The sequence below is a fragment of the Vulpes lagopus genome, chromosome X, assembly GCF_018345385.1.
Source record: "Vulpes lagopus strain Blue_001 chromosome X, ASM1834538v1, whole genome shotgun sequence".
NCBI lineage: Eukaryota > Metazoa > Chordata > Mammalia > Carnivora > Canidae > Vulpes > Vulpes lagopus.
This window is the reverse complement of record NC_054848.1, coordinates 100,483,389-100,509,216: the sequence shown is the minus strand read 5'-3', so window position 1 is coordinate 100,509,216 and position 25,828 is coordinate 100,483,389. Positions and strand designations below refer to the sequence as shown.

Below are 25,828 nucleotides of genomic sequence, written 5' to 3'. Positions count from 1 at the left end.
GGGATCCACAGACCTTTCCATAAGGGCCCAGACAGTAAATATTTCAGGCTTTGCAGTCCAGAAGGTGTCTGTCATAACTACTCAACTCTGTCATTATAGCACAAAAGCAGCCATAGACAATAGATAAATGAATGAACATGGCTGTATTCCAAAAAGACTTTATTTATCAAAACAGGTGAAAGTCTGGATTTGGCCTGTGGCTTTAGGTTGCCAACTGTTGTAGTAGAACATTCCCAGGGTGACAGATGCTTCATAAGTAAATTTTATTTGATAGCACCAAGGAGGTGGGTAGGAGGATGGAGGCCAGTGAATTGGTTCAGATGAGGCTTAATAAGGATCTGAACTAGCATTGGAGCAGTGGGAATGGAAACGATAGAAGAGCAAGGAGAGATACAGTGTTACCCTTGTCAGAGAAGGAGTAGATAATCAATAATGTCAAATACTGCAGAGAAGTATAGGAAGCTGAGGCTAGAGAAGAGGATATTGGATTTGTTATTTAGGAGATAGGTGCTTCCCCTTCCTTAAAAAGTGTACCAAATTTTATCAATACATTGTGCAATGGTAAAACATAAAATACTAACAGAAGGCTTTCTAGTTAGCAGGGCACTGTCTGTCCTCTCCCTCTCTTCACATCCAGCCTGCTAGAAGGCCAACACTTACGTCTTTTGACTACTCTTTCTGAGAGTTGTTTTCCATTTGTATAAATGATATCCTGTTATTGCTATTTCCTGGTATATGAATCTTAGACAGTATCTATTGACATTCTGTAATGGAATATGAAGATTTAGCACTCTTACTTTATCCCCTGCTCATCTTCTTTTCCCTACATCCACTCAATATAATGAAATCATCATCTTTGTTCAAATCAGTATTCAGGATTTGTTTTAGGATTACTATGTAAGTGTGGTGCACTGCTGAGCCAAATAGCATACTATGATGTTTATGTCTTTCTTTGTACAACTTTTTGTTCATCCTGGAGTTAATAACTACTTCACTTTTTTGCTTAATTGAAAACAATAACTATTTTAATTAAGCTTTTAGTTTGAAATGAATGTACACAAAAGTTGTAAGAAATAATACAGAGAGATCCCATGCACCCTTTACTGTTTCCTATAATGATAACATCTTGAAGAACTATAGTATACTATCAAAACCAGAATTTTGACATTGATACTGTCAAGATACAGACTATTTCCATAACCACAGGATCCCTTTGTTGTCCTTTTATAGCCACCCCCCACTACTTTTCCTTCCCTACCCTCTTCTTAGCCCCTGGAATCCACTAATTTGTTCCTCATTATCAAATTTTGTCATTTCAAGATTCTTAAATAGAATAATATAGTTTGTCATCTTTTGGGAATGTTTTTTTCTTTTCACTCAGGATAATTCCATGGAGGTTTATCCTGGTTGTTGCATGTATTGATGGTTTAAGCCTTTTTATTGCTGAGTAGCAGTTCATGGTACGGATGCATCACAATTTAATCATTCATCCATTGATGAGCATCTGGGTTATTTTCAGTTTCTGCCCATTATGAATAAAGCTGCTATAAATGTTTTTGTGCGAACATAAGTCTCATTTCTGTGGGACAAATGTCCAAGAGTGCAATTTCTGGGTTGTATGATAAATGTATGTTTCTTTCATAAGAAAGTGCCAAACCATTTTCCACAGTGGATATACCATTTTGTATTCCCACCAGCAATGTAAGAGTGATCCCGTTTCCATGCATCCTCACCAGCATTTGGAGTCACAATTTTTTATTTTAGCCATTCTGACATGGGTATAGTAATATCTCATTGTTTTAATTTGCATTTCTCTAATGGGTAATGATGTTGAACAACTTTTCATGTGCTTATTTGCCACCTGTACATCCTCTTTAGTTAAATGTCTATTAATGTTTTATACCTATTTTCTAATAGGATTTAAAATTTTTTTTGAGTTTTAAGAATTCTTAATATGTTCTAAATAAAAGTCCTTTATCAGATTTGTATTTTGTAAATATTTTTTCCTGCTGTGTAGTTAGTCTCTTTATGATTTTATTTATTTTTTAAAGGTTTTATTTATTTATTCATGAGAGACAGAGAGGCAGAGACACAGGCAGAGGGAGAAGCAGGCTCCATGCAGGGAGCCCGATGTGGGACTCAATCCTGGGACTTCAGGATCACGACCTGAGCCTTTGAAAGGCAGACGCTTAATCACTGAGCCACTCAGGCATCCCTTCTTCATGCTTTTAACAGGGTCTTTTTTCAGAGCAGACATTTTTAATTTTGGTAAAGTCCAATTTATCAATTTCTCTTATGAATTGTGCTTCTGTTGTCAAGTCTAAGGACTCTTTGCCTAGCTCTAAATCTCAAATGTTTCTTCTATGTTTTTTCCTAAAGTTTCATGTTTTTATATTTTAAATTTAAATTCTTGATCAATTTTGGGTTATTTTTTCTATAAGGTATGAAATTTAGATGCATGTTCATATTTTGACTATGGATGTCCAGTTGCACCAACACTATGTGTTTAAAAGCTTATCTATTCTTTATTAAATTGCTTTTATGCCTTTGTAAAGAATCAGTCAGACATATTTGTATGGGGATTTTTATAGGTTCTCTATTTTGTTCCATTGATTTATGTGTCTCTGTGGCAATACCACATAGTCTTTATTACTATATATTATATATCTATATATCTATAGTAAATGTATAATATATTTATATAGTAAATATATATATGTATATATACATAAAATAAATCTTGAGTTTAGGTAAGCTGATTCCTCCCACTTTCTTCTTCTTTTTTAAAAAGATTTTATTTATTTATTCATGAAAGACGCAGAGAGAGAGAGAGAGAAGCAGAGACACGGACAGAGGGAGAAGCAGGCTCCACACAGGGAGCCCGACATGGGACTCGATCCCGGGACTCCAGGATCACACCCTGGACTGAATGCAGCGCTAAACCACTGAGCCACCAGGGCTACCCTTCTTCTGTAAAATTGTTTTAGCTATACTAGTTCCCTTGCCTTTCCGTATACATTTTATAATAATCTTGTGTATATCTGTGAAAAAATCTTGCTGGGAATTTTATAAGAATTGGATTAAATCTATATATCAACTTGAGGAGAATTTATGTTGAATTTTCCATTGATTTCCATTGAATATCTCCATTTATTTAGATTGTATTTGACTTCTTTCATCAGCATTATGTAGTTTTTAACATGTAAATTCTGTATATATTTTGTTAGATTTGCCATTAGGTATTTTATTTTAAAAGCAATTTTAAATGGTATGGTATTTTTCATTTTGGTGTTCATGTGTTCATTCCTATTATATAGAAATATAATTGATTCTCATATGATTATCTTCTATCCTCCAACCTTGCTGAACTCACAAAAACTCAATTTGGGAGGGTTTTCTGGGTAGTTTTATTAGAGTATTCTATGCCAGACAATCATGTCATTTTCAAGGAGGGACAGTTTCCTTCTTTCTTTTCCATTTGTATGTTTTGTGTTATTGCACTGGCTAGACCTTCCAACACTATGTTGAATGAGAGTGGTGAGTATGGATATCCATGCCTTGTTCTTGATCTTAGTGGGAGACAATTCAGTCTTTCACTATTGAAGTATGTTAGCTGTAGGCTTTATGTAGACACTATCAAGTTGAAATAATACTCTCTATTCCTATTTTTCTGAGAATTGTTATCATGATAGTGTTGAATTTTGTCAAATGTATTTTATGCATCAAATAATGTGATCATGCATTTTTTCTTCGTTAGCCTATTAATATGATGGATTGCATTGATCAATCTTTCTGATATTATACCAGCCTTGTATTCTTGATGTAAATTATACTTGATCTTGGTATTTAATACTTTTATGTATAGCTGAGTTCTTTTTTCTGTTATTTGTTTGAGACTTTTATATATGTATTCATGAGGAATATTGGTCTGTACAGTTTTTTGCCCTGTGTTTGGTTTTGGTATCAGGGTGATACTAGTTTTATGAAAAATTGTGAAGTGTTTCTTCCTCTTCTATTATCTGGAAGATATGTACAAAATTGGCATTTAATCTTTATATGTTTGGTATAATTCTACTAAATTTAATTTTGTTATATTGCTAGTCAAATTATCTATTTTATATTGGGTGAGGTTGTGGTAGTTTGTATTTTTTTAAGAATCAGTCCATATCACCTGAGTTGTTGAATTTGTGTGTATACAGTTTTTCATACGATTCTCTTATTATCATTTTGATGTCTATAGAGTTAGTGGTGATATCCTGTTTCATTCCTTATATTGGTAATTTAGGTTTTCTTTTTTTTTTTCTTTTGTCAGTCTTTCTAGAGGGTTGTCAGCTTTATTGTTGACAAACAAGAAAAGGTCTTTTTGAAGAATAATCTCTTTGCTTGTTTGTTTTGAGTATAAGACCATTATAAAGATTTTAATGATTTCAAAAGGAGTCAGGTGCTAAATCCATTAAGTTCTGACTGGCACCCAAACCCCATGAAAACTGATGTACCCACTTTGAGGAGGTTGTCTGACCACTCCAGGGTCAAGCTGGATCACTACAAGGTGGAGTTAATGGAGTGAGGCAGGCCTAGAGCTGGTGTGCCTTCCAGGACAGGTAGGAGTTCCAGATAAGAGCAACACACTGGACAAAGCTAACATGTAGTGAAGGGGAACCAGCTAGAAGTTGGCTTAACTGCATGGCAGGCCAGATAATAGTTGGTGATGAGGGCATCACAATGGTCTTGCTGTAACTTGGCCCAGTTGTCCTGGGCTGACAGTCCATTGAGTACTCTTACCAGTGGTAAGAAACAGCCTAGAAAACATGGGGCAAAGCCCCCCAGATCCAATAGCATCTTCTTTACTGCATCTACCTTGGTGGTGCTGTGGATGAACTGGTTCAAAACCCTGTACCAGCCTCTGACTACAGGACCCACAAAGCCGCAGCCCAGAGAGACCATGGTCAGGGTCCAGCCAGTCTGATGTTCCTACAGACCTAACCTCTCTACCAGCTGCCATGAGATAATGTCACCCAGGCCCATAAGGAACCCAACTGTCAGGCCACAGTGACATGCTATAGTTTCCAGGGTTCTGTAGTTTTTACAAAACTAAAAGGCTACCTTTGGAATGGGAGAAGATATTTGCAAATGATGTATCTGATAAAGGCATAGTATCCAAAATATATAAAGAACTTCTAAAACTCAACACTCAAAAAATAAATAATCCAAATAAAAAATAGGCAGAAGACATGAATAGACATTTTCATGATGTCCAGATGTCCAGATGGCCAACAAACAAACATGAAAAGATGCTCAAATCACTCATCAGGGAAATGCTAATTAAAACTATAATGATATATCATCTCACACATATCAGAAGGGCTAAAATCAACAATGCAAGAAACAACAGGTATTAGCAAGGACATGGAGAAAGGAAAACCCTCTTGCACTGTTGGTGGGAATGCAAACTAGTGAAGCCACTGTGGAAAACAGTATGGAAGTTCCTCAAAAAGTTAAAAAATAGAACTACCCTATGATTGAGCAATTGCACTCTAGGCATTTACTCAAAGAATAGAAAAAACTAATTCAAAGGGATACATGCACCTCTATGTTTATAGCAACATTATTCACAATAGACAAATTATGGAAACAGCTCAAGTATCCATCAACAGTTGATGGATAAAGAAGTGGTATATATATATACATATATATATTCCCACACAATGGAATATTACTCAGCCAACAAAAGAATGAAATCTTGCCATTTGCAATGATGTGGATGGAGCTAAAGAGTATTATACTAAGTGAAATAAGTCAATCAGAGAAAGACAAATACCTTATGATTTTGCTCATGTGTGGAATTTAAGAGACAAAACAAATGAGTAAAGGGGGAAAAAAGAGAGGAAGGACAATCTAAGAAATAGACTCTTAGCTATACAGAACAAAATGATGTTTACCAGAGGGGAGGTGTGTGAGGGTGTGGGTTAGATAGGTAATGGGGATTCAAGAAGGCACTTGTGATGAACACTGGGTATTATATGGAAGGGTTGAATCACTATATTGTAGTCCTGAAACTAATATTACATTGTGTGTTAACTAACTGTAATTTAAATAAAAACTTAAAAGAATAAAGAATCATCTCTTTGTTTCATTGGAGCTTACTTAGTGATCTGAGACTATTCCTCTTTTCTAATGTATATGTTTGGTGCTATAAATTTCCTTCTTAGCACTGCCTTAGATTTCTTACAAATTTTAATGTGTTGTGTTCTCATTTTTATTCATTTTCAAGCATTTTTTTATATCCTCTGACATTTCTTCTTTGACTCATGGATTATTTAGGAGTGTGTTTAGTTTCCAAGAGTTTGAAGATTTTAGTTTTCTGTTATTGATTTCATGTTTGATTCCATTGTGGTTGGAGAATACATTTGGTATGATTTAAGTTCTTTTGATTTTGTTGAGGTTTGTTTTATGGCCCACAATATGATATGTTGGTATATGTTCCATGGGTACTTGAAAATAATGTCTAGTCTATTGTTATTGGGTGTAGTGCTCTATATATGTACATTAGATCCTTTTGGTTGGTTGTGTTGTTCAAGTCTATATCCTTGAAGGTTTTCTGTCTAGTCTATAAATTGTTAAGAGTGAGCTGTTGAAATCACCTAGTATAATTATGAATTTGTCTATTTTTCTAAATGGACAAACAGCTGTTTTTATTACTCTAACAACAGTTCTGTTTTTGCTTTATAGATCTTTCAGCCCTTTGGTTTGTGCATGCATATTTAGGTTTGCTATATACTCCTGGTGGATTTTTCCTATTATCATTATGTAATACCCATCTCAGTCTCTGGTAATTTTCTTTACTTTAAAGCTTATTTTATGTGATATTAATATGGCTATTCTTAGTCTCCTTCAATTGATGTTTGCATTATAGATATATTTTTCTTTACTTTTATGTTAAGCCTGTCAATATCATTATATTTAAAGTGAGTTTCTTGTAGATAACATAAAGTTGAAGCATTTTTTATTTTTAAAATTTTAAAATTTTAATTTAAAAAGTTTTAATTTTAATTTTAATTCAATTTAGGAAAATAAATTCAATTTAGGTAACATATACTGTATTTTAGCTTCAGGGATAGAATTTCGTGATTCATCAGTTGCTTATAACACCCAGTGCTCATTACACCAAGTGCCCTTTTTTTTTTAAAAAAATATTTTATTTATTTACTCATGAGAGACACACACAGAGAGAGAGGCAGAGACACAGGCAGAAGGAGAAGCGGGCTCCATGCAGGGAGCCCAAGGTGGGACTCGATCCCGGGTCTCCAGGATCACGCCCTGGGCTGAAGGTGTTGCTAAACTGCTGAGCCAACCGGGCTACCCTCAAGTGCCCTTTTTAACAAGCCCGTCACCCAATTACCCCATTCCCCCCACTAACCTCCCCTCTAACAACCCTTAATTTATTTCCTACAGTTAAGATTCATATGGTTTGTCTCCCTCTCTGTTTTCATCTTATTTCATTTTTCCTTCCCTTCCCCTATGTCCATCTTTTTCTTAAGTGCCACATGAAACTTAGTGAAATCATATGGCATTTAACTTTCTCTGACTGACTTATTTTACTTAGGACGATACCCTCTAGTTCCATCCACATCATTGAAAATGGCAAGATTTCATTCTTTTGTTGGCTGAGTAATACTCCATTGTGTGTGTGTACACACACCACATCTTCATCTATTCATCTGTTGATGGACATATGGACTCTTTCCATATTGTGGCTATTGTAGACATTGCTGCTATAATCATTGGGGTGCATGTACCCCTTCAAATAACTATGTTTGTATCTTTTGGACAAATTCCTGCTAGTAAATTGCTGGATTATGGGATAGTTCTATTTTTAACTTTTTAAGAAACCTCCATATACTTTTTCAGAGTGGCTACCCCAGTTTGCATCCCCACTAATGGCATAAGAGAGTTCCCCTTTCTCTGCATCCTTGCCAACGTCTGTTGTTTCTTGACTTGTTAATTTTAGCCATTCTGACTGGTGTGAGGTAGTATTTCATTGTGGTGTTGATCTGTATTTACCTGACAATGAGTGATGTTGAGCATTTTTTTCATGGATCTGTTAGCCATTTGTATGTCTTCTTTGGAGAAATGTCTGTTTATGTCTTCTGCCCATTTCTTGACTGGATTTTTTGTTTTTTGAGTGTTGAGTTTGATAGGTTCTGTATAGATTTTGGATACCAGCCCTTTATACGATCAGTCATTTGCAAACATCTTCTCCCATTCTGTAGGATGCTTTTTAGTTTTGTTGACGGATTCCTTGGCTGTGGAAAAGCATTTTATCTTGATGAAGTCCCAATAGTTCATTTTTTGCTTTTGTTTCCCTTGCCTCTGGAGACATGTCTAGCAAGAAGTTGTTGCAGCTGAGGTTAAAGAGACTGCTGCCTATGTTCTCCTCTAGGATTTTGATGGATTCCTGTCTTACATTTAGGTTTTTCATCCACTTTGTGATTGTTTTTCTGTGTGGTATAAGAAATCAGTCCAGTTTCATTCTTCTGCATGTGGCTCTAATTCTCCCACCACCATTTGTTGAAGCGACTGTTTTCCATTCGATATTCTTTCCTGCTTTCTCAAAGATAAGTTGACCATAGAGTTGAGGGCCCATTTCTGGGCTCCCTGTTCTGTTCCATTGAACTATGTGTCTGATTTTGTGCCAGAACCATACTGTCTTGATGATCACAGCTTTGTAATACAGCATGAAGTCTGGAATTGTGATGCCTCCAGCTTTGGTTTTCTTTTTCAACATTCCTTTGGCTATTCAGGGTCTTTTCTGTTTCCATACAAATTTTAAGATTGTTCAAACTCTGTGAAAAATGCTGATGGTATTTTGATAGGGATTGCATTGAATGTGTAAATTGCTTTGGGTAGGATAGACATTTTGACAATATTTGTTCTTCCAATCCATGAGAATGGAATAAAGTAATTATTGAAATATGAATTCAGTGCCATGGTATTAACTGTAAAGTAACTCTTCCTATATATTGTCTCTGTTCCTTTCTGTTTTTTGTTCCTTTTGAGGTCTCTCTCCACTCAAAAGATCCCCTTTAATATTTATTACAGGGCTGGTTTAGTGTTCACAAATTCCTTTAGTTTTTGTTTGTCCTGGAAATGCTATTTCTCCATCTGTTGTGAATGACAGCCTTTCTGGATAAAGTAGTCTTGGCTGCATATTTTTCCCATTTAGCATGTTGAATATATCATGGCAGTCCTTTCTGGCCTGCCAGGTCTCTGTGGATTGTCCCACTATCAGCCTTATGTGTCTGCCTTTGTAGGTTAAAAACCTCTTGTCTCAAGCTGCTTTCAGCATTTTCTCTTTATCTTTGAAATTTGCAATCTTCACTATTATATGTCTAGGTGTTGATCTATTTTTATTGATTTTGAGTTGGGTTCTCTGTGCCTCCTAGACTTGAATTCCTATTTCCTTTCCCAGATTAGGGAATTTCTTATCTATAATTTGTTCAAATCAACCTTGTGCCCCTCTCACTCCTCATCTTCTGGGATCCCTATTATGTGGATATTATTTCATTTTATGGGATTGCTGAGTCCTCTGTCTCCCTTTTTGATTTAATACTTTTCTTTCTCTTTTCTTCTCCACTTCCTTGTTTTCCATCATTTTATCTTCTGTATTACTGATTCTCTCTTCTGATTCTCATGAGAATGATTCATTCTCATTTTTATAGCTTCCACTTGGGACTGCATCTCAGTATTAGCATTTTTAATTTTAGCCTGACTAGATTTTATTTCTTTTATTTCTACAGTAAGGGATTCTTTAGTGTCTTCTATTCTTTTTTCAAGCCCAGCTAATATTTTTATAATCATTGTTTTATATTCTAGCACAGACATCTCATTTATATCCATATTGATTAAATCCCTGGAAGTGAGTGCTACCTCCGGTGCTTTATTTTTGGGGGAAATTCCTCTACTTAATCATTTTGTCCAGAAAAGAAAAAAATAAAGAAAGAGTAAAAACAACATTAACATTAACATCAACAGAAACAAAACAAAACAAAACAAAACAAAAAACTAGACCCTGCATGTGTTTTGGTCGACTTGTTAAAAGAAACTAGATCCTAAAATAAAGAAAGAAAAAATACAATGATAGGATATATCTATCTATATCTATCTATATATTTTATATATATCCTATATATAAAAATTAAAATTAAAAAAATAAAAAGAATTTGAAAAGTAAGAAAGTAACTGAATAAATAATACTGAAAGACTAAAGAACAATAACAACAACAAAAAACAAAGAATGCCCTATACTCTCTTCCCTAAGAACTGAAGCTTTGCTGCCTTCTATGCTTAGTAAACTTGATTTGAGGCAGTTGTTTGTGCTGGTCTTCATGGGGAAGGGCCTATTGCTCTGATTCTCAGGTACCCTTGCACTTGTGGAAATGTGCCTCCCTTGCCAGGGGTCCGGGCTCAATATAAGCACCTCTGATTCCACTATGTGGTGCCGTTTTGCTCCCAGAAGGCCTTTCAGCACTGATGGGCAGGATAGATATATATAACAGTGCCTTGTTCTTTAGCCCTGGAGCTGAAAGTTCATGCCCTCCACTCTTCAGTGAGCCCCCAAAGAGAAGCAGTCAATCACTCTTGTCTCCCTAGTTTCCATCAGAACTGTGTGTTCACCCGGCCTCTGACAGTATTTTTACCTCAGGCACATGCCTGAGTTTCAAAACTCAACATTTTAGGGTCTCCTGAAGCACAGACCCACACTGTTCTTCTCGGGAGAGGGAGGGGGTTGTCTTGCCATGCTTCTGAATTTTGCTGTGCCCCCTCCAGGAAATTGCTTGCATGGCCTTGCAGTAGTTCACAGTTTATGGCAACATAGGACAGAAAGCTGGCACCTCGACTCACTGTTCTCAGCTGGCTTCCCACCCTTATGTCTGAGAACTCTGCCACTCAAAGGTACCACCCATCCTTTTTGAGACCCCCAGGGATCCTGAGACCATGCTGTCACACCTGGGATTCTGCCCCACTTTACCACCTCAGCATCTTTAAGCGAAGGATGTGTCCCCCTGTAGAAGACTTCTAAAAGTTCTAGTTTTGTGCTCTATTGTATAAACAGTATATTTTACAGTAGCCTCGTTAAGCAGGCTCCATCCCGGATCTCTGCAGTATCCTCAGATATATCGCCTGGGATTCAAGTCTCTGCACCTCCTACCTTCCAAAAAGTGGTTGCTTTTCTACTTGTACAATTGCAACATTTCTTTTCTTACATCTCCAGTTGATTTCTCAGGTGTTCAGAATGATTTGATAACCATCTAGCTGAATTCGAAGAACCAGACAAACGTAGGGTCCTCTACTCATCTGCCATCTTAATTCCTTCCCACCCATAGAAGTCAGATCATGTTTTTAAGTTAACTCTGCAATCTCTTTCTTTTAATTGTTGTAGTTAGACCATTTAAAATTATTGATATATTAGGTTTTAAATCTGTCATCTTATTTTTTGTTTCCTTATTGTTCTATGTTTTTTATTTATATGCTTTATTTTATTTTCCTTTGGGTTACTTGAATAATTTTTAGAATTCCATTTTGATTTATGTATAGTGGTTTTGAGTGTATCTTTTTGTATAACATTTTTAGTGTTTGCTTTTGGTATTACATTTATGTACATGTATATAAATTGTCACCGTGTCATCATTTTACCACTTTGAATGAAATATAGAAACTTTATAGCCCTTTATGTCCCTTCATCCTCTTCATTTAAAATATGATTGTTATAAATATTTTCTCCACATATGTTTAGAACAACATCAGACAATGTTATAATTTTTGCATCAACCATTAAGCATAATTTAGAAGACTCAAGAGAAGGAAAATCTATTGTATATAGCTATATTTTTGGTTACTGTGTTCTTTCTTTCTTTCTTTCTTTCTTTCTTTCTTTCTTTCTTTCTTTCTTTCTTTCTTTCTTTCCTTTCTTGATGTTCCAAGATTCCTTCTTTTTTAATATGTATATTTTTTATTGGAGAATTATTTGTCAATGTATAACACCCAGTATTCATCCCGCCAAGTGCCCCCTTCAGTGCCCGTCACCCAGTGACCCCTCTCCCCGCCCACCTCCCCTTCCACTATCCCTTGTTCTTTTTTTTTTAAATTTTTATTTATTTATGATAGTCACACAGGGAGAGAGAGAGAGAGAGAGAGGCAGAGACACAGGCAGAGGGAGAAGAAGGCTCCATGCACCGGGAGCCCGACGTGGGATTTGATCCCAGGTCTCCAGGATCGCGCCCTGGGCCAAAGGCAGGTGCCAAACCGCTGTGCCACCCAGGAATCCCTATCCCTTGTTCTTTTCCCAGAGTTAGGAGTCTCTCATGTATTGTCACCCTCTCTGATTTTTCCCACTCATTTTCTCTCCTTTCCCCTATAATCCCTTTCACTGTTTTATATATTCCCTGTACGAGTGAAACCATATAATGTTTGTCCTACTCCGATTGACTTACTTCACTCAGCATAATACCCTCCAGTTCCATCCACGTTGAAGCCAATGGTGGGTATTCGTTGTTTCTGATGGCTGAGTTATATTCCATTGTATACATAAACCACATCTTCTTTATCCATTTGTCTTTCAATGGACAAGGATACATCCACAGTTTGGCTATTGTGGACATTGCTGCTATAAACATTGGGGGGCAGGTGTCTCGGCTTTTCACTGCATCTGTATCTTTGGGGTATATCCCCAGCAGTGCAACTGCTGTGTCATAGCTAGCTCTATTTTTAACTCTTTGAGGAACCTCCACACAGTTTCCCAGTGTGGTTGTACCAGTTTGCATTCCCACCAACAGTGCAAGAGGGTTCCCCTTTCTCCACATCCTCTCCAACATTTGTTGTTTTCTGTCTTGTTAATTTTCACCATTCTCACTGGTGTGAGGGGGTATCTCATTGTGGTTTTCATTTGTATTTCCCTGATGGCAAGTGATGCAGAGCATTTTCTCATGTGCTTGTTGGCCATGTCTATGTCTTCCTCTGTGAGATTTCTGTTCATGTCTTTTGCCCATTTCATGATTGGATTGTTGGTTTCTTTGCTGTTGAGTTTAATAAGTTCTTTATAGATCTTGGATACTAGTCCTTTATCTGATACATCATTTGCAAATATCTTCTCCCATTCTGTAGGTTGTCTTTTAGTTTTGTTGACTGTTTCTTTTGCTGTGCAGAAGCCTTTTATCTTGGTTAATTCCCAACAGTTCATTTTTGCTTTTGTTTCTCTTGCCTTCATGGATATATCTTGCAAGAAGTTACTGTGGCCAAGTTCAAAAAGGGTGTTGCCTGTGTTCTCCTCTAGGATTTTGATGGAATCTTGTCTCACATTTAGATCTTTCATCCATTTTGCGTTTATCTTTGTGTATGGTACAAGAGAGTGGTCTAGTTTCATTCTTCTGCATGTGGATGTCCAATTTTCACAGCACCATTTATTGAAGAGACTGTCCTTTTTCCAGTGGATATTCTTTCCTGCTTTGTTGAATATGAGTTGACCACAGAGTTGAGGGCCCATTTCTGGGTTCTCTATTCTGTTCCATTGATCTATGTGTCTGTTTTTGTGCCAGTACCACACTCTCTTGATGACCACAGCTTTGTAGTACAACCTGAAATCTGGCATTGTGATGCCCCCAGATATGGTTTTCTTTTTTAAAATTCCCCTGGCTATTCGGGGTCTTTTCTGATTCCACACAAATCTTAAAATAATTTATTCTAACTCTCTGAAGAAAGTTCATGGTATTTTGATAGGGATTGCATTAAACGTGTAAATTGCCCTGGGTAACATTGACATTTTCCCAATATTAATTCTGCCAATCCATGAGCATGGAATATTTTTCCATCTCTTTGTGTCTTCCTCAATTTCTTTCAGAAGTGTTCTTTTTTTTTTTTTTTTTCAGAAGTGTTCTGTAGTTTTTAGGGTATAGATCCTTTACCTCTTTGGTTAGGTTTATTCCTAGGTATCTTATGCTTTTTGGGTGCAATTGTAAATGGGATTGACTCCTTAATTTCTCTTTCTTCAGTCTCATTGTTAGTGTACAGAAATACCACAGATTTCTGGACATTGATTTTGTATCCTGCCATGCTGCCGAATTGCTGTATGAGTTCTAGCAATCCTGGGGTAGAGTCTTTTGGGCTTTCTATGTACAGTATCATGTCATCTGTGAAGAGGGAGAGTTTGACTTCTTTGCCAATTTGAATGCCTTTTATTTCTTTTTGTTGTCTGATTCCTGAGGCTCGGACTTCTAGTACTATGTTGAATAACAGTGGTGAGAGTGGACATCCCTGCTGTGTTCCTTTTTTTTTTTTATAAGAATCAAGGACTGTATTTCACAGCACAAATTGACAAAAGGGAATTGGCTCCCAGGCAAGAAAAGAGAAGAGTTAGAGAATGAACAATGGCAAGGAACCAGGACCAGGAAAATGGAACCCTTATGGCAAAGTAGAGTCCAGCAGATGACTAAATTCGGAAGGTCTGACATCTGTTAGGTATGAATGACCTCAGAATAAACGTTAATTCTCCATAGAGCTTCCAAAATTATGGTTTGGTAAGCTCATTAAGAGAATGGGCTGTGCCCACTCTTGTTTCCCCAAAATTTATCTCAGTGTCTGACATACAAGTTTGGAATGAGTCTACTTCACAAAATATGAATACCTGTCCCCTGCTGAAAACAAGATTTTTTTTCTTTTTTTTTTTTAAGTAGGCTCCACACCCAGCCCAATGTGGGGCCTGAACTCAAGACCCTAAGACCCAAGACCTCAGCTGAGATCAAGACTGAGACGGTTAACTGAGCCACGCAGGCACCCATGTGCTGTTTAGTTCTAAATCCTTAGCTTTTCAGCAAGATTACTTTCCAAATTGCAAATCTGTCCATGAGGACTGGTGTCTAGAAGTTGGGAAACATCCCTCCAACATTTTAAAAGCAGTCAAGTGGCAACTCTCAGTCCATGGGTAATGCACTTCAGGCTTCATCCAGCACAAATCTATTTAATGGAGGTGGGCGGCAGTATGTTCCACTATGATTAATTAGTCCAGGGGCCTGTCAACACTAAGTAGAGAAGAAGCCACCATCATTCTTTCGGGAGTAGCCTCCATTGGTGGCTGCAGTGTGAGGGGACACTATGGATCCCTGGATGCTGTGGATAGACTCCTTCTTAGGGTTGATCCAGTGTCTGATGTTAGCTCAGGAAGTGAGGGAAGGTGGCAGAGGAGGGGGTAAGAGTTCTCCAGGGAATTGGGTCTTGATGATTCCAAGGATATCCTGGGTGGTCTCCTGGTGTAAAATATCTCACTTTTGTTCTTGAATGTCCCTGTGTGGTGGTTGTAGAAGGCTGCTAAGCGGAAATCCAGGTCATCCTTTGGTATCTCAGGATCAAGAAAATAAATATCCCGCCTCATGGAGGTGATTGTGGGAGTTGAGCTGAGCCGACTCCAGGGTTCCTGTTGCTAAGCAAGGTGAGTTGGGTTCTTATATGGCAGTTTCTTGGAAGCCCAGAGTTTCCCTAGGTAGTAGTCATTATTTTCCAACGTAGGGTGCTGGAGAGGGTCTTGGGGGAAAGGCATGGTAAAAGCTGCTGTGTTCCTGATCTTAGGGAAAAGGCTCCCAGTTTTTCCCCATTGAGAATGATATTTGCTGTGGGCTTTTCATAGATGGCTTTTAAGATGCTGAGGAATGTTCCCTCTATCCCTACACTCTGAAGAGTTTTGATCAGGAATGGATGCTGTATTTTGTCAAATGCTTTCTCTGTTATCTTTTGAGAGAATCATATGGTTCTTGTTTTTTCTCTTGTTGATGTGATCTAGCATGTTGATTGTTTTAGGAGTGTTGAATCAACCTTGCATCCCAGAGATGAATCCCACTTGGTCATGGTGAATAATCTTCTTAATGTACTGTTGGATCCTATTGGCTAATATCTTGTTGAGAATTTTTGCATCTGTGTTCATTAGGGATATTAGTCTATAATTCTTGTTTTTGATGAGGTCTTTGGTTTTGGAATTAAGATGATGCTGGCCTCATAAAATGAGTTTGGAAGTATTCCATCATTTTATATCCTTCTGAACAGCTTTAGTAGAATAGATATTATTTCTTCTTTAAACATTTGATAGAATTCCCCTGCGAAGTCATCTGGCCCTGGACTTTTGTGTCTTGGGAGGTTTGTGATGACTGCTTCAATTTCCTCCCTGGTTATTGGCCTGTTCAGGTTTTCTGTTTCTTTCCATTCCAGTTTTGGTAGTTTGTGGTTTTCCAGAAATGCGTCCATTTCTTCTAGATTGCCTAATTTATTGGCATATAGCTGCTCATAATAAGTTTTTAAAATCATTTGTATTTCATTGGAATTGGTTGTGATCTCGCCTCTTTCATTCATGATTTTATTAATTTGAGTCTTTTTTCTTTTTAATAAGGCTAGCTAATGGTTTATCTATGTTATTAATTCTTTTAAAGAACCAACTCCTGGTTTTGTTTATCTGTTCTATAGTTCTTCTGGTCTCTATTTCATTGAGTTCTGCTCAAATCTTAATTATCTACCTTCTTCTGCTTGGTGTAGGTTTTATTTGCTATTCTTTCTCCAGTTCCTTTAGGTGCAAGGTTAGCTTGTGTATTTGAGTTTTTCCCAGTTTTTTGAGGGATGCTTGTATTGCGATGTATTTCTTCGCAAAAGCAGTCCTTTCTTAGGACTGTATCATGAAGATTTTGAACAGTTTTATCTTCATTTTCATTAGTTTCCATGAATCTTGTTAATTCTCTAATTTCCTGGTTGGCCCATTCATCTTTTAGTAAGATGCTCTTTAACCTCCACGTGTTTGAGGTTCTTCCACATTTCTTCTTGTGATTGATTTCAAGTTTCAAAGCATTGTGTTCTGAAAATATGCAGGGGACAGTCACAATCTTTTGGTATCAGTTGCGCTTGAGAAGAATGTGTATTCACTTGTGTTCGGATGGAAATTCTGTATGTATCTGTGAAATCCATCTGGTTCAGTGTATTATTTAAAGCCCCCATTTCTTTGGTGATGTTGTGCTAGATGATCTGTCATTTGCAGAAAGTGCCATGTTGATGTCTCCTACTATTAGTGTATTACTATCTAAGTATCTGTTTACTTTGGTTATTAATTGATTGATATACTTTGCAGCTCCCACATTAGGGTCATAAATATTCATTATTATTGGGTTCTTGTTGGATAGACCCTTAAAGTATGATATAGTGTCCCCCTTCATCTCTTACTACAGTCTTTGTGATAATTCATAAGTCTTTGTGATAAAGATAAGTCTTTAATTCATCTGATATGAGGATTGCTACCCCAGCTTTCTTTTGAGGATCATTTGAATGGTAAATGGCTCTCCAACTTTTCGTTTTCAGGCTGGAGGTGTCCTTAGGACTAAAATGAGTCTCTTGTTGGCAGCAAATAGATGGGTCTTGCCTTTTTATCCAGTCTTAAACCCTGCATCTTCTGATGGGATAATTTCGCCCATTCATGTTCAGAGTAACTATTGAAAGATATGAATTTAGTTTCATTGTAATACCTATTCAGTCCCTGTTTTTGTGAATTATTTCTTTGAGCTTCTTCTTTTACAGGGTCCCCCTTAATATTTCTTGCAGAGCTGGTGTGGTGGTCACATATTCTTTCAGTTTCTGACTATCTTGGAACCTCTTTATCTCTCCTATTCTGAATCATTCCTTGCTGGATAAAGTATTCTTGGTTTCGTGTTCTTCTCATTTAGTACACTGAATATATCCTGCCAGCCATTTCTGGCCTGCCAGGTCTCTTTGGAGAGGTCTTCTGTTATTCTGATATTTCTCCCCATATAAGTTAAGCATGTCTTGTCTCTCACTGCTTTAAAGATTTTCTCTTTAACTTTGGAATTTGCAAGTTTCACTATTAAATTCAAGGTATTGAACTGTTTTTATTGATTTTGGGGTGGAGACCTCTCTGGATCTGAATGCCTGTTTCCCTCCCCACATTAGGGAAGTTCCCAGCTATGATTTATTCAAATATTTTTTCTGGCCCTCTGTTCCTCTCTGCATTTTCTGGAACCCCAATTATACATAGATTATTCCTTCTGAGGCTATCATTTATTTCCCTTAACCTTTTCTCATGGTCTTTTTTTCCCCCTCTGCTTCCTTCCTTGCTTGCTATCAACTTGCCTTCTATGTGACCCACTCTTTCTTCCACCTCATTAACCCTCATCATTAGTGTCTCCAGTTTGGATTTCATCTCATTTAATTGATTTTTAATTTTGACCTGATTAGATCTAAATTCTGCAGTCATGAAGTCTCTTGAATCCTTTATGCTTTTTTCCAGAGCCACCAGTAGCTTAACAACTGTGCTTCTGAATTGGCTTTCTGGCATTAAATTGTGATCCAAATTCCGTAACTCTTTGGCAGAGAGTACTGTTTCTGCTTCTTTCTTTTGTGGTGAATTCTTCCTTCTAGTCATTTTGCTTAGTGCAGAGTGGCAGTATGAGTGGACTGAGTCAAGAATATCAACCAGGACCTAAGTAAATTTCACCCTAGATGATTCTGACAAGGTCAGAGACCAGAAAATGAAAACAAAGATCAGAACAGAATAAAACAGGACCACTAAAATGAAAATCAAATTGAAAACAAAGTAGTAAAAAATAAAATGCCAAGAATCCCAAAGAAGTAGAAAAAAAAAGAAAAAAGAAAAAAAGAAGAGAAAAAAACAAAAGAGGAAAGAAAAGAAGAAAAAAGAAAAAAGGGGGGGACTGGGAGATGGTGGTGGTGAAGAAGTTGTAGTGGAGGGAGAATGTAGTCTACCTGAGGGGCCATAGAGGGTGATCCTCTTGGTTCTGAGTGTATTAAGTTCTGTATGTTAGAAGATGCTCAGTCTCAAATTTATATAAACCAGAAATACTTGTAGAAAGCCCCAACATTGACCCCCAAAACAGAAATGAGATAAATGAGGGGGACAGAATGGAAATGAAGAGAAAATATAATCTTACAGAATGAACCATCATCATATTCCACTTGGTTCTGGGTGCATGCTAGTCATGTTTTAGAAAGTATTTACTTCTGCCATTGTAGAACAAAATGAGGCAGAGAAAACAAAGAAACATATCTCATATATCTCCCAAAATTAAATTCAGTATGTTGAAGGGAATCTAGAAGTGGGAAATAGATCTAAGACATGTAGTTGTAGAAATATGAAAGTCAAAAAGAAGGAAACTTAAAAATGAAGAGGTGGGGGATCCCTGGGTGGCTCAGCGGTTTCGCGCCTGCCTTTGGCCCAGCGCGCGATCCTGGAGTCCCGGGATCGAGTCCCATGTCGGGCTCCCGGTGTGGAGCCTGCTTCTCCCTCCTCCTGTGTCTCTGCCTCTCTCTCTCGCTCTCTCTCTGTCTATCATAAATAAATAAATAAGTATTTAAAAAAATGAAGAGGTGGTAAACTGTTGTATTTAAGGTGGGAAAAGAGAAAAAAAATATTGGAAATATTTAGTCTGATGTAAAAATAAGTTGTACTGGAAAAAGGGGGAACAAGGGGGGGTACCCTCTTGTTCTATATAGTATAAATCCCTCGACTTCCCTTGGAACTTTCCAGCACTGCTTGTTCAAGATCTTGCTCTTCCCCTGTTCTTCTAGCTGGTCTTCTGGGGGAGGGGACTGTTGTTCTGATTCTCAGGTGTGTGCACCTGCGGGAGATGCCCTGCCCCCTACTGGGTGCCGGGCTCAGTGGGAGTTATTTACCCTGTGAGGCCTCTGTTCCCTGCTGGCCCCGCCCCTCCCAGGATCACGGTGAAACACGGAGGGGCAACAACAATGACGGCGGCCAGCTTTCCAGCTGTAGAGTCAGCTCTCCGCTAGCAACTTCCGCAGTCTCCCAGTCCGCACTGGACTAGGTGCTCCCAGGGCGGTCCGCTGATCTACACAGCTTGGGGGCGCCCGTTGGCAGGAGCGTCCTCCTCGTCCTGTGCCCTCCCCGCCTCCACCTGTCCCAGGGGGAGCGCAGGATTGGGGGCTGTGTCGCTCGGCGCCCTGGGATCGGGGCCCTGTGCTGCTGGAATAGTGCTCCCGGGCCGCGGCTCCCAAAGGCAGCAGGGCGCAGACCCCTCTGTCTGGAGCCACCCCCTGACCCACCGGCTTCTCCCCGAGGCCCCACTGGGTGCGGCTCCAGCCCTTTACGGAGATTGGCCCACAGTGGGTGGCGGAGTTCCCTGCTAGGTGCCTTTTAGTCCGGGAAGAATCCGGTGCGGATTTTTAAAGTTCCTGCTTCTCCGGGGTTGGGCTTTCCTGTCCTGGAGGCTTTCGCTGCTGGGCTGTAGCCTGGCTCCCTCGTTCCCTACTTTTCAATATTTTTTTCTTTGACTTTATTTATTTTTATTTTTTTATTTTATTTACGATAGTCATACAGAGAGAGAGAGAGAGAGGCAGAGACACAGGCAGAGGGAGAAGCAGGCTCCATGCACCGGGAGCCTGATGTGGGATTCGATCCCAGGTCTCCAGGATCGCGCCCTGGGCCAAAGGTAGGCGCCAAACCGCTGCGCCACCCAGGGATCCCTTCTTTGACTTTAGTTTAAGAAGTTTGACTATGCTTATGCTGTGTGTTGGTTTGGATTTTTTGTATTTACCATTTTTGAAATTTATTTAGCTTCTTGAACTTGTACATTTATATCTTTTATGAGATTTGGGAGGTTTTCAGCCATTATTTCTTTAAGCATTTTTTCATACCCACCCTCTTTCTCCTCTCCTTCCAGGACTCCCTCCAATGACACAAATATTGGATCTCTTGTTATAGTCCCACAAGTCAGTACAGCTTTGTGTATTATTTTTCACTATAATTTCTCTCTATTGTTCAGATTGGGTAATTTCTGTTGTTCTGTCTTTTTTTTTAATTTTTTTTTAATTTTTATTTATTTATGATAGTCACAGAGAGATAGAGAGAGGCAGAGACACAGGCAGAGGGAGAAGCAGGCTCCATGCACCGGGAGCCCGACGTGGGATTCGATCCCGGGTCTCCAGGATCGCGCCCTGGGCCAAAGGCAGGCGCCAAACCGCTGCGCCACCCAGGGATCCCTGTTGTTCTGTCTTTAGGTCACCAATTCTCTCCTCTATCCCCTCCATTCTGCTGTTAAGACCATCAATTGAGCTTTATATTTTGGTGATTTTATTTTTTTAGTTCTAAAATTTGCATTTTGTTCTTTATATCTTCTATTTCTTTCATAAGACTTTCTATTTTTCTTGAGTTTCTCTATTTTTTTTACTTGAAGTGTCTTCATAATTGCACATTGAAGCATGATTACAATAATGGTTCATAATATTTGACAGATGATTCTAACATCTGTGTCATCTTGATGTTACCATTTGTTTTATCTTGTTTAATTCAGTTTGAGATCTTCCTGGTTCCTTGTATGATAAGTAATTTTCAGTTGAAGTTGGACATTTTGGCTATTATATTATTAGGCTCTGGATCTTATTTAACCCTGTTTTAGCTGCCCTTTTTTGATACTGATTTGGCAGAGTAAGAGGGATGTCATCTCATTATTTCCAGGTAAGGGTAGAAGTCTATATTCCCTATTCAACCTCAATTGACAGTCAAGTTGGGGGAATGAATCTTCATTACTGTTGGTCAAGAGTAGGATTTCCATCTCCTCATTAGGCCTCCACTGATGACTCCCTTGCTGGGAAGGGTGAATTTACCTTGTTACTGTTTCCCATCTGGCTTTCACTAATACTAAAATTTTCAGGGAGTGGGATCTCATTTATGTTGGACAGTGGTGAAAACCCAACTCTCCTCTCAGCTTTCTCTAACATCATCTCAGTGTGGAGGTAATCTTGTTACTCCTGGAAGTGTGTGGAAGCCTAGGCTGCTCAGGTGATTTCTACTATTGGGGGCCTTATAAATGCTGAGGAATGATCAAGTTTCAACTCCTTACATGGTCTTCTCTGTCTGGTGCCACCCAATGGAGATTTTGGGCGCACCTTATGGCTTTGCAAGAGTGGATGCCTTTTTCCCATTCAGCCTTTGCTGGCATGGGTAAATGTGGGGCTACTGTTGTTTTCTATGGCTTTGACTAGAGTATAATGTTAGTTGTCTAAAAGTTTACTGTTGCTAGGTCTTTCTGTTCCTTGGACTAGTGAAAGCAGGCTTCAATTTGTGCTTTCTTTTTGTGTGCACCCACTGGTGTTTCTGAGTTGCTAGATTCTTCATCTGTAAGTCTGAGATATATTAAGCAAAAAGAAAAATCAAAGAACTTACAACATGTTGTTCCTCAGCAACTGAAGTCCCTAGCTGGTCTGTCTTCTTTTCTCCACCTTCAAGAGTCTTCCTATGCTTGTTTTATATATAGTTTTCAGGGTTTTTAGTTGTTCTTAGTGGAGAGAATAGAGAAAAATATATCCACACCATCTTCCAAGAAGCAGAAGTTGTGTGTTATTTTTTTAAAATCAAAGTAATTCATTTGCACAGTTTAAAAAGTTAAGGCATCTATGATAAAAATATGCAGTTCCCTACTCCTTCCTTACATATGCCTGGGTATTACTCTTTGGAAGCAACTACTTTCAACATTTTTAGCTGTTTCTTCTATTATTTACTTCCATGTTTCTAAACAATATGCTCACTCCACTACTTATGGCCTTAAAAAATTTAATATCTATTGATTTTTTGTGGTGGTAGATAAGAATTTAGCTTTCTCATATATTTTACCTCATTTTCTTCATCCTTTCAATATAGTCATGTCACCACTTTTTCATTAAACTGATATCAGTGTTTATATTGTTACAGTAAATAGTATTCTTTAATTTTTTCCAAGTTGTTCTATCAAATATGCTTCCCACCTGTCCTTTCTCTTCTCTCAAATATTCCATCATATTAACTCATCTTCCATAAGGCTTCTATTCCTAACAATTTATTTTCCTTGATGTCCTTTGCTCTCTTTTTCTTATCTGGACTGGTCAATACCTTAGCCTGTGGTACAGGTGTCATTTCTGGGACTTTTCTGAAGTTTCAGCACTGTGTCCCAGTATAGGCAAAGCTTTCAACATTCATTTAGTTGGAACTTCTGTGAATACTTTTATTTTTATTTATTTTTTATTTAAATTTTTTAAAAATTTAAATTCAATTTGTCAACATATAGTATAACACCTAGTGTTTACCGCATCAAGTACCCTGCTTAGTGCCCATCATCCAGTTACCTCATCCTTCCACTCACCTTCCCTTTTGCAATCTTTTGTTTGTTTGTTTCCCAGAGTTCTGCGAATACTTTTTTTAAAGATTTTATTTATTTATTCATGAGAGACGCACACAGAGAGAGAGGCAGAGACACAGGCAGAGGGAGAAGCAGGCTCCATGCAGGGAGCCCGACGTGGGACTTGATCCCGGGTCTCCAGGATCAGACCCTGGGCTGAAGGCGGCGCTAAACCGCTGAGCCACCAGGGCTGCCCTCTGTGAATACTTTAAATCTGGATACTCATGTTTTTCAGGTCTGGGAAATTCTCCTATGATATTTCTTTGAAAATTTCTTCTTCACTTTCTCTCTCTCTCTGTTTTTTCAGGACCTAACATTAATTAGTTGGATAATAGAAGTCTTGGGTTGATTCTGGATGACACTAATTTTTTTTCTATTTTCTGATTCCCATTAATTTTTGTCCTAATTTTGGGGAACTTTCTGTGATTTTATTTCTCATTTTCTATTGAATTTTTATCTTATTAAATTATATGTATTGATTTTACATAAAAATGAATTATATTAATTTTTATTAAAGTTTAATTTTTTAAGTTTCTTACTTTTTTCCTGATTTTTTCATAAGATTTTATGTCTATTTCATGGAAGGTATACTTTTTCATATTTTACAGCTTTTCTCCTATTCTCTAAATTATTTTCTTTAGTTTCTTTCTTTCTGTTATTTTTGCTTTTCTCGTATGTTGAGGGCTTTCTTCAGTGATATAATGATAATTGGTTACCTGCTTATATGCAGGTTTGATGCTGAAAAGCTAAATGGGGGCTTTGTGTATATGGGCAGGGTGTATAGTCCAAAGAAGTTTACTTCTGATTGTTCAGATACTTCAATGAGGACCCAAACTGTCACTATGGAGAGGTCTTTTCTTTTAAGCCATGTTTCTCAAGAGTTGGCTCTTTCAATTACTTGCTTGAGGTTATTATTTTGGTTGTAGGACTTTCTGACCAGTGTAGAGGAAGGGGTATGCATGGGTGTCTGGTCATTTCATATGCAACATTTCAACTTACAATTAACTTTGTATTCATCCTCACCCATCATCTTTCCTGCTGTCCCTGATTCCAAAGATTTTTCAGTTCAGCTTCACCAATTAATATATCTCCATTGGCTTCTGGCTTACAGCGTAGGTTCTGGCTGAGGAAGTTCTGTGAGTATGAGGAGGTGTGTGTGTGTGTGTGTGTGCATGTGTGTGTGTGTGCGTGCGTGTGTGTGTGTGTGTAGGGGGCAAACTTTGATTATTCCATATATACATTTTCAATCTATCTCATTTTTACACCAGAACTTCATTCCCACACATCGCCAGAAATTATACCTCTAAGATTTGAGCCTCTCCTGGATTCTGTGAATCTTTTCAGGCACCTTTTCATTAAAATCCCCTCTCTGAATATTTTAAAAGGTTATGAGCTTTTCTATGTTGCCAAATCAGTGACCACTCTTTCATCTACTTTGTTTCCTAAAAAATGTCTTTAAATCTTTTATTAGCTGATGTTTCCTACCTTGTTTTCATTATCCTTGTTGGTCCTTCATTATGATGAAGAAATAAATATGTTTAAAAATATATTCCCATTTTTAATTTTACCATATCCCTAGAACGGCACATTTAACACTTTAATGTGCATAAGGATCACCAACAGATCTTGTTAAAGTAAATATTCTGATTTAGTTGTTCTGGGTGGGGCCTGAGAGTCTCCATTTCCAACAACCTCCAAGGTGAAGCTACCATATTATACATTGACTAATGATAACCTAAAGCATCCTATCTGCCTAAATTCTTTGATTTTTCTTTCTGTCATGTTTGGGATGCATGTTGAAATTGGTTGGCTACTGTGGGATGTGCATGTGAGAAACTGAATTTGAAAGGCCATAAAAAACAGCCTCTTTACCAAAGGTACTTTCCCCCCTTTTAACCAAAGGTACTATTAGGAAACTTTATCTATGGTTTCCAACACCCTGAAATGTTCTAATATTGACTATTATCTACCTTTTTTACTTTCAAATATACTATATATCTGTGGAAGGCATTTTTCCTGCTTTAGTGAGATATAACGTATGTATTATATTATATATATTTAAGAAATACAATGTGATAATTTGATATCCATATATATTATAAGATGATTACTATGATAAGGTTAGTTAACACATCCATCACCTCATGTATTTACCATTTTTTATATATGGTGAGAACATGTAAGATCTACCCTCTTATCAACTTTCAAGTATACAGTAGAATATTGTTTTTTTTTTTTTTCAGTAGAATATTGTTAACTGTAGTCACTATACTGCACATTATACCCTCAGAACTTATTCATATTCTAGCTGGGAGTTTGTATTTTTCAACCACTGTCACTCATCACCTCCTCCACAGCCTCTGGCAATCACCTATTTCTGAGTCTTTTTAAGATACCAAATTTAAGTGAGATTATATAGCATGTCTTTCTCTGTCTGACTTATTTTGTTGACCATGATGTCAATGTTATTACAAATGGCAGGATTGCTTTTTATGGATAATAATACTACATTGTATATATATGTCACATATTCGAAATCCATTCGTCCATGGAAGGATACTTAGTTTATTTTTGTGTTTTGCCTATTTTAAATAATTATGCAATAG

At 37.7% G+C, this 25,828-nt stretch overlaps 2 pseudogenes; both read right to left on the bottom strand.

Annotated features, from left to right (window-relative positions):
- Positions 1-4,161: 4,161 nt before the first annotated feature.
- Positions 4,162-7,404, bottom strand: LOC121482665 (annotated as a pseudogene).
- Positions 7,405-15,017: 7,613 nt separating this feature from the next.
- LOC121482984 lies at positions 15,018-15,586 on the bottom strand (annotated as a pseudogene).
- Positions 15,587-25,828: the final 10,242 nt, after the last annotated feature.